Below are 15,624 nucleotides of genomic sequence, written 5' to 3'. Positions count from 1 at the left end.
ACTCTTCACAGTCTGCTTTTAAAAGTTTAAACTTAAACATTTTTAGTGTGAGAAATGGACATTCTGTACCTTATTGTGTATTAACAGCAACTTGGGAATAAATTACAAAGCTGTTTCTATTTTTAACCGACTTCCAAAAAGGAGGAGGTTCTACGTTCGGCTGTATGTTTGGTTTTTTTTTTGTATTTTTTTTTCTCGTGAATACAATATTTAAAAATATTTAAATAGAGATCACGGTAAACATTCTATTTTGGAACCGACTTAAAAGGAGGACCTCAATTGGAGTCTATGTTTTTTTTGTATGTATGTTACTCGATTACTCGAACACTACAGGACCGATTTGAATATATATATTTTTTTTTTGCAAGGGTATACTCCCGAGGTGGTCCCATTTTTTTATGTTAGGGTCTGATGATGGGATTACCTGCTGATCAGTAGGTACATCTTATTATCAGAACATCTTATTATTATTATTCATATTTGACTAAACTAAAAAGCGAAGCGCTTTTTGTTTTAGTCAATAAACGTTATATGTTTTTCGAGTCGGTTGTATTTTTATTATTAAAATTTTTCAAGTCAAACGAAAACCTTATTAAAACCATATTTGAATGAATCATTAATAAAGTCAAGCACAAGTCTACACAAAAAATATTAAGTCAAAAGATGATAAAGAATTTTAGAACTGCCTCATTGGACCAGTGCTTGGTTAGCTTTTGTAACACATAGATAGTGTGCAGTCGCAGGATTGCGTAAGCCGTTTTATGTGCCCCGAAATGGGAGCCCTTAACGCATCGCTACGCTACGATTAGTAAGCTTGTGTGCGTGTCGGCGAGTGAAAGATCTTACGCTCAAATCGTCACAAAAGTGGCGTACGTTTGGAGTGAAAAATTGTTAGGTGTGCGGGTCTATAGGTTATTAGTCTAAGATCATACATGAAATTCTAATTCTAAAGAGAATTCCAAAGAGAAATACCAGTTCTCGTATATCTCTTTCAATTAGAATTCATTCAAATAGTTTAGAGACAAGAAAACATTACCAACATGAAACCTAAGCACTAACGGTCGCTTCCAGACCATAATTTTACAACTTTGCATCAAACAACTATTATGGCTGGTTGGAAACCGATTTGGTAAAACTGTTTACATAGTTCCATACTTCCATTGTTAGTTTCCAAAGCAAATAAAAGTGTGCTATTAAACTCAACGAGACTACGCGAATTCCTGCAATGGCAAACTCTATCAAAATAGTTCATTCTATAACTTCACTACAAACTACAAAGAACTAATACGCCGTATCCAATCTACGTAGCGTTCGATTTGCGTGCGCCATTCCTACATTCCGAATTACTAGTACTAGCTAATAGTCAAGGAGCTAGTGGCAGATATTATAAACAAATCCCACCAAAAACATTTTCAAGTGAAGTAGGTAATACGAATGCATAATGCAATTTAAATTTGTTATTAGATTTTATAGATAGTCAAACTCTTAATACTAAACTTACCTTGAAAATTGACATTAGTTTCACATGCTCATATCTTAAAAAACTTTCACATTAAATCTCATATTTCTTATGAGTTCGAGAAATTTCCTTACAGTTTTGATGGTCAGTGAGTGACCCCAGATGCATATTCTAATGATTATCGGTTTCACCCGCGTGGTTCTCGTTTCCGTAGGAATACGGGGAAAGATATAGTCTACACTCGGTGATAGTGTAGCTTCGCAAAAGTGAATATTTTTTTAATTTGGTTCAGTAGTTTCAGAGCTTATTCAATTAATTATTAAACAACAAATAAACAATCAATTAAACTTTCCTCTTTATAATATAAGTATAGATTGATAATTTTTCTTTCTTCTAAAAAATTTTAATTAGCAACATGTAGTTGGAAAGTTGGTGGTATTATTACAACTCTGTTACATTTTGAGCCATCAATCCCAGTCATTATACCATCTGATAGTAATCGTTACAGTATCTTTAAGTCAATCTTCATTTGAGCAACGTGATGGACATAAGCACAGAAAACATATGTACAAGCATAAGCACCAAATACTATGATAATGTTGGAGGCCTAGCCATTAAAATTCTACTAAATAATGATGATGAATCAACAGAGTTATTGATTAATTTAAACCCACTTGATTATAAAAGTGCAATTATCCAAGCTACTTGTAAATTGTATGAGGACTAAAAATGCTACTAATATTATAAACACGAAAGTTTGTATGGATGTTTGTATGTTTGGCTGTTTTTTACTCTTTAATGCCGCTACTACTGAAGCGATTTGGTTGAAATTTGAAATGGAATTAAATTGTATACTGGATTAATACATAAACTACTTTGATCCCGGAAAATCCACGGTTCTCGCGGGATATGTGAAAAACCGAATTTCACGCGGACGAAGTCGCAGGCGTCCGCTAGTTCATTATAAATCGTTATACATTCAAAACTTTTAACTTAATGCGAAACAATGTTGTTCGCGAAATTATACATTATTACTACACCTCCATTTCTGCTAACCAGTTCTACGGAAAATTCGTTAAGCTCCTAAGCTACATGGGATAGTTTAGATGCTTGTTAGTAAAGTTGAACCCGCAATCACGCAAACCCTATGGTATGGAGCCAAATCCCTTGAATTTTACACCCGGTATTATAAAAAATATTTTGTATTCCACACAACAAAACTTTGCTACTTCAACATACATTAACGTGTAACAATGAAAACCAAACACGTCGTTGACGAAATAAACGAGCATTGGATACAATATTTGTTGTTTCCAATTGTACCTATAAATGTTACCGTAAAACGCGATTATGTCGGCCATGTGTTTCGTGGTGCTTCATGCTTAAAATGGCGTCTGTTTATATTATTCGAGGCAATGCCTGTACCTCGTGATATTACCCAAATGCAAAAGCCTTTACAAAGTTAAAAATAATAGAGAATGATTTAAATCTAAAAGCTATTTCCTCGTAAAAGACAACATGTCTACCTATATCATGCTCTGGTACATTGCATGGTTAGGTACGGTGAACAAAAAATAAATGCTACAAATAATTTTAGTAACTTATATCATAATTATCATCATCAATAACTACCCATATTTGGATCACTGTTGAGCACTAGTCTCCTTTCAGAATGAGATGGTCCGACATTAGAAATCAGAAAACTCCATCAAGATGTTTATCCTTCACCGTATGAGACGCATGATATTTAATTTCTTAAAATGCACATAACTAAAAAATATGTATTCCCCGGACCGGATTCGAACCTACGCCCTCCAAACAGCATCGCCTTCAAAATCGGTCCATCCACTTGGGAACTGCGTGTTAGAGACAAACACACAAAATTGTTGTAGATTAATTGTGCGCTAAGTCTGGACTTACAGATGCAAGCGTTAAAATTAATCGAAGATTAATACGCGAACAAGGCGTAAGAAATAGTGAAAAATAATGTCACCAAAATGGGTTATAATACTAGAAACAACAAGAAAATAATATACGAGGCAACAATACCATTTATTGTCGAGTTAATGACTTGAGGGAAGTGTGTCCCGCGCAGCCGCTTCAGCGCTTAGCTTTTGTTTGTTAATAGAAAGTGTTTTATGATTACATCGCTTTTAATGGAACTTTATACACTTTTACGGTTGTGTAAAAGGGAATAATTGAATTTTATGATTTTTTAACGACCGCCTCGCTAACAGGATATTCCGAGTTCGAATTGCGGTCAATTTCCGTAACTACTTCTTTTTAAATAGGCAGTGCCTTTGGTGTAGGCTGTATTATATACTTCTAGAAATTACGCCAGTTATAAGCGAATTTGGCGGTAGATCTACCGTTTTATAATATTAACTACCTTTATAGTACATACTTAGTGTAAGTAGTTACTTACTTATAATGGAAGCATATGCTTTTCAAACTTCTAGCTCTTAGGGTTAATTTACACGAGTGGCAACTATACCGACGACCGCAGTCGACTGCAGTCGTCGGTAGCAGCTGCCGCTCGTGTAAATGAACACTTACAGAAAAACGAGAGTCTGGTTATCACAGGCTCTCTTTATGACGAGCCTATTTTAACCATTCGCGGCCCGCGAGTATTTTATCGGTGAGCCCGTCTGCGTTGAAGAAGCTGACAGTCAGGGAATGCGGTTTTAATCTACACGGTGTGAGCCATTTAAAAAATCTTTATATTCCTCTATCGCGCGGAGCATGATACTGTGCTCGCCTATTGCCCTTAGTTTACGTTATATTTTTTTACATGTCACGTAACGGATACGATGGGTGACCGGTCGTCCATTTAGGAGTCAAATGGTTAACGGTCAGCTACAAGGCCTAGAGCTTAGAGCCGCCACGCTGTTCTAACGCGCGTTGGCCAATGATATTTTATACTAGAAATGGGGTCTGTGGCGTTGTATAAAAACAACGCTTAAGTAATTTTTCAGCACATGGTATGACTCAACTGTACTGTAGGTAGGGATTTTGGTATTTTGTACAAAAATTAATATAACTTAAAAACCGTAAAATTTTGGCTAACATAACGCATTGTACGAGTAAAGTATGTCTTAATATTTACAGGACACACTGTATATAAAGTATAAAATGATCATTGGTTCAGGCAGTCACAGGCTCTCGTGTTATAACATTTTACTTTAGCATAACATTGATCGAATAATTCCAGAATATTGTAATGCGGTGCGAAAACGGCAAAGTTTCCCGACGTATGTGAGATCACGGGCAGGGAACGATCAAAGCCGAGAAATATATGCAGAGGGCGCCGCGAGCGATATCTGACGGCTGCAGAACGTATTCCATTGCGAAATTATTAATAATGAAATAAGAAATTTTATGTCAAAATTCCGATTGAAATTCCACCAAAAATTCAGACCAAAATACAACAGACATATAATTACAAATATATATGATGTTTTCAGCGTAATATATATAATTTTTAATATTTCCAATTAGTCGGAAAAAAACATGTTAGTAGTGGGTATTACAACAGTCCAGCGAGCGGGGATCGATCCTCGACTTCTCGGTGATAAGTCCGGCCCCATTACCACTGAGCTATTGAGGCTTGAATATAAAATGACAGTTTTGATAGTTTCCGTGGCGCAATAGTCTGCGCGGTGGATTTACAAGACGGAGGTCCTGGGTTCGATTCTCGGCTGGGCCGTTTGAGGTTTTCTTAATTGGTCCATTGGTGGTTGCTGGTGGTGGTGGGAGTTGACAGTATATTATGGTAATAGTTTGAAGAACTGATGGACCAAGTTGCAGGGATGGCAACTCCTCACCGGAAAGCGAACAGGCTGATAGCAATGCTGTTTGGCAAATTTGAAGTAAGCATAGAGTTCACCCTCTTAAGAAAGTCTCTCGAGGAAAGTCTTTGAGTTTATCGCTAAAGATAGACATACGCAGCAGGACTATATTTTATAATACGTATAGATGACGAGCGCTGTTAGAAAAAGGCCTGATAGAAGAATAATAAATACGAACATTGGAAAAATCAAGGATTAAAATGTACGTAAAAAAATCAGTATTTTATACATTTTACATGGAAAGATTTTAAAGAACTTTCCTTGTTTAAGTCTATAGCTGTCACAAAAAGCTCTTCTACCAAAGTAAAATTCTCTCTAATACGCGTAATGCGTATTAGAAAGAAGAAAGTTTATACCAACTTACCGATTACATCGCGAACAAAGTCACGGGCATTAATGGACATTAGTTGATTTTAAATCTATACTAAATATATACTTCTTGTCGCGAAAATAAAATCAGAATAGGTGTAGAAAGTTTGTATGGAAAGCCCTTCATTTTTCAAGTTACATTTGTTACTATTTTTACACTAAAATGTGTAATATACACCAGCAATGCTAAAGCTAGTAATATCTATACTTAAAATATTTAAAACGTTGAATAACTGCAGGCGAGGTGCTTTTATTTCGAAATTAATTAAAACTAAAATTTTCTGGCTGTCTTTTGAAGCGCTTAACTTTATGAATTATGCCAACTTGAAATTGCGGAGTAAGAAGGAGATTTTATGAGGTTATGATATAATTAATTAGTTTATCATTTAAAAACTCCTGTTAAGGTAAGATTAAAAAGTTGCGGCTGTGGTTCATAAAACTTTGCTCGTAAGTTACGAGTTCAATCTATAGTATACCTAATAGTAATTATTATATTATACAGGATGCTTGGGAGTATTTCCCATAACTGTAGGGTTGTATTTTTTAAGGAAAAATAATTAAAAATGCCCAAGGAACATGTTTTCTAAAATGAATATTTTCGGAGTAAAAAATATTTCTTTTGTAAATAGATCTTAAATTGTGTCCTATAGCATCCTTATGTTATAACCTAGCCAAACTTAGTCATTAATAAATAACATGAAGTAGCTTACTAGTGAAGTGTGGTTGCAATATCTCATCGATATCGTCAGTCTTACCACTACGATAACGAATTTTAAAATGCAAGGATAGATAAAGGCGTGTGTTACATGGATAGTCGGAATTATTTGAGTTAGTTTGTATGAAAACATAAAAAAAAATGTTAGGTATGCAGTTCGGCTTAGTGGACTCGACTTTGAAGTTATGGGAAATATTCCCGAGCATCCTGTATATTATTTTCGTAAATATTTTTTTTTCTTAAAGCTTAACAAGCGCAGATTTTTCCGGTTTTCTTAATTTGTCTTACTAGCACACCCTGATCGAGTACCTTATGCACCACTGGATATAATACAACAACCTTTCATTACTCTATCTCACAACAACGATTGTTTTCGAAGACATAAGTCATCACACTAGTTAGGTATTTGGTAGGTAGTTGTGTGTAACTTGCAAAGATATATCGATAGAGGGCGTTGGTGGTGTAAATTACAAACACAAACAAACAAGCGGACGGCAAACTGTGTGACTTTGAATTAGGTGGACTAACAGAGTGGAGGACCGTCGGATATTTATAGCCCAGTCGTGGAATTATGTATAGCCTTGCTCCGTGAAATTATTGCAATTGAAAGAAAGAAGAGCTAATAGCTAATAGCTCCTCTCCGTAGAGTTTTAATGACCTCCGTGGCGCAGTGGTATTCGCGGTAGATTCACAAGACGGAGGTCCTGGGTTCGATCCTCGCCTGAGGTTTTTTGATTGGCTGTCTGGCTGGTGGGAGGCTTGAGAGGCCGTGGCTAGTTACCACCCTGGCGGCAAAGCGATTTAGCGTTCTAGTGTGCGATGTCGTGTAGAAAATTGAAAGGCGTGTGGTTTTTCATACTACTCCTTACAAGTTAACCGACTTCCATCTAAAATTGCATCATTGCTTACCATCAGGTGAGATTGTAGTCAAGTTCGATGTCTGACAAAACAGTATTGCTACTTGTGAGAAATGAAAATTTTTAAATATATAAAACTAGCTGACGCCACGCGGTTTCACTCGCGTGGTTCCCGTTCACGTAGGAGTTAATATACGGGGTTAATATATAGCCTATTGCTATAGCCTTCCTCGATAAATAGGCTATCTAACACTGAAAGAATTTTTCAAATCGGACCAGTAGTTCCCGAATTAAACAAACAAACAAACACTTCAGCTTTATAATATTAGTATAGGTTTAAGCAACATTTTTAAGAGCCGTGATAACCCAGTGGATATGACCTTTGCCTCCGATTCCGGAGGATGTGGGTACGAATCAGGTCCGGGGCGTGCACCTCCAACATTTCAGTTGTGTGCATTTTAAAAAATTAAATATCTCGTGTCTCAAACGGAAACCTGCATACCAGAGAATTTTCTGAATTCTCTGCGAGTGTGAAGTCTGCCAATCCGCAATGGGCCACCGTGGTTGACTATTGGCCTAACCCCTCTCATTCTGAGAGGAGACTCGAGCTCAGTAAACCGAATATGGGTTGATAATGATGATGATGATGATGAATAAGCAACAATTTGTTTAAGAAAAAAATATATTTTTTTTCGTTTTTTATGAGCTTAGCTGCTGGAAAAGTTCGTACGTGATAAAAAGGCGCAAGTTCAGAAAAGAATTTATCGTGGAATCAAGTCTGCGAAACTTAAGGCTGGAAGTGACAAACAAGAAAGTCGCAAAGTTTGACTTTCGCCCCACTTGCTGTATGATGCTCGCGACGGAATTTCACGCTCTGAGATATAGTGTAGGAGCCGATGACTTATTTTTTTTTTATCATCGACATGTGACTGCTATTTCATTTAATGTTAATCGATGAAGTAGTTTAGTATGGTATCGCGTTAACTTGGCTTTGTTGAACATAGCGGATGTTGCCTTACCTTCACTATTATTGTATTGTATATTTTATTTATTTTCTTATAAACAGATTATAACAACCGGCCAAGTGCGTGTCCACGCCCAGAGTAGGGTTCCGTAAATTAAATTACCACTTTAAACCCTTAATATTGCACAATAAAATACCAATAGCGGTACCAAACACTATGTGATATGCGAGAAAAATCATTCTCACTTTTTATATGTAAAACATTTTTTTTAATCACTATTGAGTCGTAATTAATATACCCATGAAAATTTCAGCTTTCTAGTAGTCATAGTCTAGAAAGAAAGAAAGAAAAAAAGTATTTTATTTGGAAACACACACACACATAATACACAAAAGACAACAAATACTTAAAATAAAAGAAATTTCTTTCTTCTATTTTAGTCTCTGCGCTAAACCACGGACAGACGCACGGACGGACAGACAGACGGACATGGCGTAACTATAACGGTTTCTTGTGGACTACAGAACCCAAAAACACTGCAATAACGCTTTAAAACAAGCATTGTATTTAAATACTTCCAAATGAACAGCATTCTCCCTATGTTCTCCTAGAGTTTAACCCTTTGACAAATTCCAAAGCGACCTAGAATTTAAAGGGGCTACAATATGCACAATTGGACCTAATTGTTACAACCAAACCCGGCCAATACTCGGGCGAGATTGTTCAAGCAGTACAATAACCTATTCTCGATTCAACGTCCATTCTCGCCCTTCATTATTTGAATCCCGAACGGTCCCGACAAGTCCCGACAATAGCCGAACGTTTCCGCTTATGCGTGGGCCTATTACGCGAAAATACGGGTTTTCATTTCATCCAGAAAGGTCCGGGACACAGTATAGCATCTGTTACTGAGTCTATTCTAAGAGATTTTATTGCTAGCCCTGTAATTGGATGCGTAATCTAAATTAGTCTATCTAAAGGGTATCTAAACTTATATCATAAAAAGGTAAGATTCGATTGTTTGTTTGCTACGAATCGGCTCAGAAACTACGGAGCCGATTGAAAAATTCGTTCAATAAAAGTCAAAGTTTAACATTTTTTATTAAGTAGATATTTTTTGGCGGTTTAAATACAACGGTAAAGTTATTCTCTATATTCTCCCCTGTACGACGTGGTTTTTTATTTACAAATACGTGCGATACTTAAATCGTCGTAACGTTTTTAGTAGGTCGGCATCTGTCGAATTTTGGTAATTTTTGAGGATTTTTGGGCGGCAGGGCTTATCGGCGCGTTTATCTATATATCTAGTTGATATCATGGGCGTACTAATGGCTAATGGAAAGTTATATGATCAGCGAGTCACATAGGCTATATTTTTTTTACGGGAATGGGACCTACAAGCTCGTAGTTTGTTTTAAGTTTGGTCTCTAACCACGGAGCTACTAAATTATTATAGTTCAATTAAAATATCAACACATAATTACTATAATAAAACAAAGTAAACAGAAGTAGATAATTTAATTGGTCTAGGTCTAGCTGGTGGGAGGCTTCGGCCGTGGCTAGTTACCGCCCTACCGACAAAGACGTACCGCCAAGCGATTTAGCGTTCCGGTACGATGTCGTGTAGAAACCGAAAGGAGTGTGGATTTTCATCCTCCTCCTAACAAGTTAGCCCGCTTCCATCTTAGATTACATCATCACTTACCATCAGGTGAGATTGTAGTCAAGGGCTAACTTGTAAAGAATAAAAAAAAAAAAAAGATAACAAAACACCTGTAAAATACGTAACTATAATATTTTCCGTGTTAGATTCATCTGTCGGATACCGTCCTCAAACTACTGTCACTCAAGTGCTGCCAGGCACATTTACACGTCAGAAAAGGAAAATTACTATTGTTCATCATTAGAGAAACCTATTTTCCCCCGTTTCTTACAAACACTGATTACGTTTTCTTCATCATTAATAGCCGATGGACGTCTACTGCTAGACATAGGCCTCTTGTATGGACCATCCAAACAAAACGGTCTTAAGCCAGCATCAAGCGGCATCCTGCAACCCGTTTGATGTCCTCAAACCAACACTGCACTTTCGCAGGGTGGGTTTCAGTGCAGGGTCGTCTCCAGCACCTTAAGACCCCAACGAACATCGACTCTTCGAATTATGTGCCCTGACCATTGCCACTTCAGCCTCGCGACTCGCTGAACTATGTGACAGTGACGGTGAATTAAAAAAAAATAACGATTCCTTTATTAGTTTTTATGCTAACAGGCTGCACACCAAAGGGAAATGCCCGCCGGCCCATACAATGTCGGCCCAGGGAACCCAGGTATACCCCCTTTTAAAAGTATATGGAGATGGCAATGTGATGTATAAATATGGATCTGGTTAAATAATTGATTTAATAAAAGTATGTTTCTTGAAGTAAAATACATTTTTTTATCATTTTTATAGTGCGAAATGCTCGCTGGTGTACCAAAGTGGCGAAGAAACATTTGAAGCTGTATTATTTTTTTCTGTTACCAACTAGTTTAAAAACAAACCAATTATAAGTCTTCAAAAAATATCGTAAAACTCGGTCTGTATGGTCAACGATCTAAGCTTGTGTAAACAAATTAAAGATTCATTATGACAGTAGAATTATCAAAAATTTTTAAATATAATAAATTGTCGGGTGGTTAGGGTAGGTCTGGGCCGGGGATTTTCACTCCCACAGAACGGACAACGCTAAAAGCTAACGCTTTTAGCAATAGAAGTAGCAAGGGGGCGTGGCCCGCGTACAGCCGGGTGTGCGGAACATCGCAAGCGTCTCCGCGCTTGAACTAGTAGTATAGTTTTGTTCTGTGACAAAAGAAATAAATATTATTGAACTCTAAAGTAAGGGGGACATATTTCATTTTTCAGTAAATATTAAACAGCCATTTAGGCCACACCCCTGGGTACGCTGGTTTCTATACAAAAAATTGACACTTTATAAATCTAGTTACCTCTTATATCTGTGGACATCCCCTTTTAGCTTTCTACCTTGAAAATTGCGGAATTCTCCATACCCATTTATAACACACTTTCACATTTAAAATACTTATCAATTCAACATAACACAATTTACTTCCGACTGTAATAAAGTCATATTTCACATTTTAACAAGTCCCGAAAAGATAAGGAGCCGAATCTTATTATTAACCCCAACCATTAAAATCTAAGGGCCGGGTCATTTGCGTAATTATTCACTCAAAGGTCGTTCTATGGGAAGGTATTTTCGGAATCATAATTACTGAAGAGAAAATTAAAATTATATACCCATCTCTGAATATTTTGATCTATAGGTAATTGGTATCACAAAAAGCTTTTAATAAGTTTTGCGTTGATATTATTTTGTTTTGTTTGTGACAGATGTCGCTTAGAAACCAAAGGGTGGTGTCGTCCAACGTTCGTTCGTTCGTTCGTCGTTTTCTAACAAATTAGTCCACTTCCATCTTATATTGCATGACCACTTACCATCAAGTGAGATTATAGTCAAGGGCTAATTTGAGAATAAAAAAAAACGTTAGTGATAACTGCCTAGTGCCTACGTTCCGCATTAGTGGCCGAGTCTCTACAAAAGTGCTGTTGTCTTTGGGCTTTAGTTGTGATCTTATACTCCCTTAGACCAAGTATACTCCATACTAAAGTTCCATATTGAACAAAGTATACTTAAGTATGAAACACTTAGAATGCCATGGGGAATATAAAATCTGATTGAATACTGAAAAATTCAAAGGTTTCTGTAGTGTCTGTGATATATTGATAAATAACAATTAAGCCTATGTTATAAATTACTGACCTTGGTGATCGTTAAAGTCAACCTTTATCACCATGTCAAAACACATTATCAAGTGTAGCTCTCGATTAATACTAAGGGTAATCCAATTCTTATAGAGAACCCTTCATTCATATAGAAACTGCCTATAATTATCATGTATCACGTAGGTAGAAGGCAAGTTAAGCCACATAACGCCGTTCCCTGAGAATACAATTGTGATTGTAAAAAGTTAATTTTTCAGGAAAAATAATAACTGAATTTTGCCGATTGTTGACACTATTGAGCACGAGCCCTCCTCTCAGGATAAGAGGGGTTAGGCCTTAGTCCAGCACGCTGGCCAAATGCAGATTGGCGGACTTCACACACATTGGGAAAGTTCTCAGGTATGCAGGGTACCTAACGATGTTTTTCCTTCACCGTTTAAGACACATATTTAATTTCTTAAGTTTACATAACTGAAAAGTTGGAGGTGCATGTCCCGGACTCGAACCTACCTTCCAAATCGAAGGCAAATGTCATATCCAAGGCTATCACGTCTCTAGTTTATTGCTATCCACAAAACGATTTTCCTTTTCTAAATAAAAGTGACTCTCTTACACAGCATAGATAAACACGTCTGACATTTGAAAATGCCGCCATAACCAGCTTCTGAAGTTTTAAACGTGCCGTTTAAAACGCTATAATCGCTTGAGGGAGCCGCCATTGGAAGATTGGGCCACTTGGCCGGCTGCCAGCGCCTGGCGACGGGAGCGTGCCGACGGTTACCGGGCACACCTATGCGGTTACACACTGAATGTAAATGATCCCTTCTCTGTGTTATTCAGGAGTTCTTGTATTAGCTCTTAGCATTTACTGATTGTTTCCATGTCTGTGGTAGTCCACGGAAGTAGGTAAATACCTTGCGTAGCTACTATGATTTTGTCACTTCTAAAAACCGAGGATTTCATCACAGTAGAGGGAATAAGGGACTAAGACCCACTTGGAAACTGTAGTCCTTAGAAGTACTATGATTTAATCACTTTACGTTGGATTTAGTTTTCGTTAAATATAGATTCTATAAAACTGGATTAATGATTAGTTTAATAGTATTACTGGTCTAATTGTTTGTCATTGTTATGGTCAGACCATTGGGTCATGCCGACCGAAAATGTCGAAAATTATATCCGCCACCACCACCATATCAGCCGATGGACGTCCACTGCAGGACATAGGCCTTTTGTAGGGACTTCCAAACATCACGATATCACGACCGACGAATGGCGGTATATCCATTCCCACAGGCTAGATTACGAAATGCCTCAGGCCGGTGTCGGGCAGCAGCGACACCGGCGCGAGTAATCTAGCACTGCGCTGACCAACCCGCATGCCCAGCGTGGTCAGTACTGGGCAAAACTTAGCATGGACTACAGAAAATTCTATATTATTTTATATATTTTTATATAAATGGCGCCCGAAGCCTTGGCATTCGGCACACAGCAAGTCTCGAATATAAAAACCTTTTTTTACTTCTGCCAATAAAATCGTATCGCAAAGAGTTTGTTGTTTAATGCAATCGTTGTAACGAACACCTCAATCCTTTAATTTCTCTCTAAGTAAACCTAAACCGGGGATTTACGATGAGCATCGAATAAAACGTTGTTGGAACAACTCATAAAGAAAGGTTTAAAACCCGCTACACCCTTTTGTTGCTCGGAACGGTATAAATTCTCTCATTTAAAATCAACTTACTTTGAAAGAAAGGCAACAAGGCTAAGTTGATTGCAGATTGCCGCAGGTCTTTGGAAGCGTCAGCGGTCAATTATACCCCTCAAAGAGTGGGTATTAGTTTGACGCGTGTCTGTCTGCAATCTCATAGCTGTTAAATGTACAATAATATACAAGCTTGCCAAAATGGAGTAAGTTCGGCTGAATGTATGTTTTTTTTTCTAAGCAAATTTATGAATTTACCACCCTAAGAGTCTGGCCATCAATTTATTTTGTACATAGTAAACGATTCCTACCAACTTTTCTAACCTTGCAACCTTGAATTGGAGGAATTCTTATTGAGTGTTACATACAAAGAGGAAATCGGAGAAAAACAATCAACCACCTTTCACTTTTTATATGTTCAATGCAAGGTCGAGGAAAGCTGTTGCTTTTTGGTTAATAACATATAGGTAATATTTTCTTTAGGCATGGAAACAGAGCAATGCTGACATCGCAGGAATCCATTCTGGTGACAGAAGTTAGTATCACAAGTATAACATTCCCAGTACTATCTTACCGAAAGGCTCGTACATGAACAGCGAAACCAAAATACCATACGCCCGGTATTCAATTTTGTCCCAAAACAGGGCAGTGTTTCAGTTATTCTACGTGTTTTTTTAGCAACACCGGTCGAAATTAACTTTTATAGGTCACCATGGGACAATGCCTGGAGGTGGGTACGCGTAAAGGAAAACAATGTGCAAATGGTAATGACAGCTACGTTCGGTCGGTATTTTATGTGTAGGTAGGTAGAGTAATTGAATTGAAGGTCAGCACAATTTGAGGTGTTGAGTTAATTTAATTTTTTTTTGCAGCAGCTATAAGCAAATTGCTTGAGAGTACTTAATGGCTAAATGGAGTTAATCCAATAATTTTATTTTTGCTACTTTGAATAAGTTTATCTATACTTATAATAAATCTGTAGAGAGGTCAATTCTGTACATGAAATATATTTCCAAAATAACTATCAGTGGGTGATTAGTAGGGAAGGGTAGGGTAGGGGTAGTTGAAAGTAGTTTACATCGACTTTCACGCGGACGAAGCCGCGGGCGTCCGCGTAGTGGTGAATAAGTTACTAATATTTAATAGTTGGAGAAAAAACAACCTACCCTACGCCTACCCTACTCCTATCCTACCTTACTCCTACCCTACACTGCCTCAACCCTACCCCTATGTACCTCTTCCCTACTAGGGTACAACCCTATCCTAAAAATGGACTATGAAATTTGAACCGTAGTGTCTTTGGAAGATTTCAAAGATTCAAACGTTCAAATAAGAACTTAATTTTTTGAAATTTTCTACGGGATATTATGAGGAACCATACTCGTATCTTCAGTCGCCAAACAGAATGTCTGATCCTCTTGATTTCTCTGATCTGATCCTCTGATGATCATGAACAGTATTTTTTGAAGGTTTGCCGCGAAGTTAAGTGAATAGCGACTTGATGACTTATATTATACGGAGTGAACAATTAAAAAGTACATTTATAGGAAACTAGCTGACGCCACGCAGTTTCACCCGCATGGTTCTCGTTCCCGTAGGAATACTGGGATAATATATTCTCCTCCTTCCTCGCTAAATGGGCTATCTAACACTGAAAGAATTTTTCCTGAGTTCCTGAGATTAGCGCTTTCAATCAAACAAACAAACAAACTCTTCAGCTTTATATATTAGTATAGATATGGATACAAAGACTGAGTCCTGCCCGTATATTCTATTCTATTAATAGATCTATTATATTTAGCCATATGTGTTAAGTTTACTAAAGATAATCATATTACCAACTTCAATTTAGCCAAAGTTAAGCCACGCTTCTGTCGCTTCCCATTCTATAGTGTCGCAGTACCACTTAATAAGGCATTACC

This window comes from Bicyclus anynana, chromosome 6 (assembly GCF_947172395.1).
Source record: "Bicyclus anynana chromosome 6, ilBicAnyn1.1, whole genome shotgun sequence".
Classification (NCBI taxonomy): domain Eukaryota; kingdom Metazoa; phylum Arthropoda; class Insecta; order Lepidoptera; family Nymphalidae; genus Bicyclus; species Bicyclus anynana.
Note: the sequence above shows the minus strand (reverse complement) of the source record.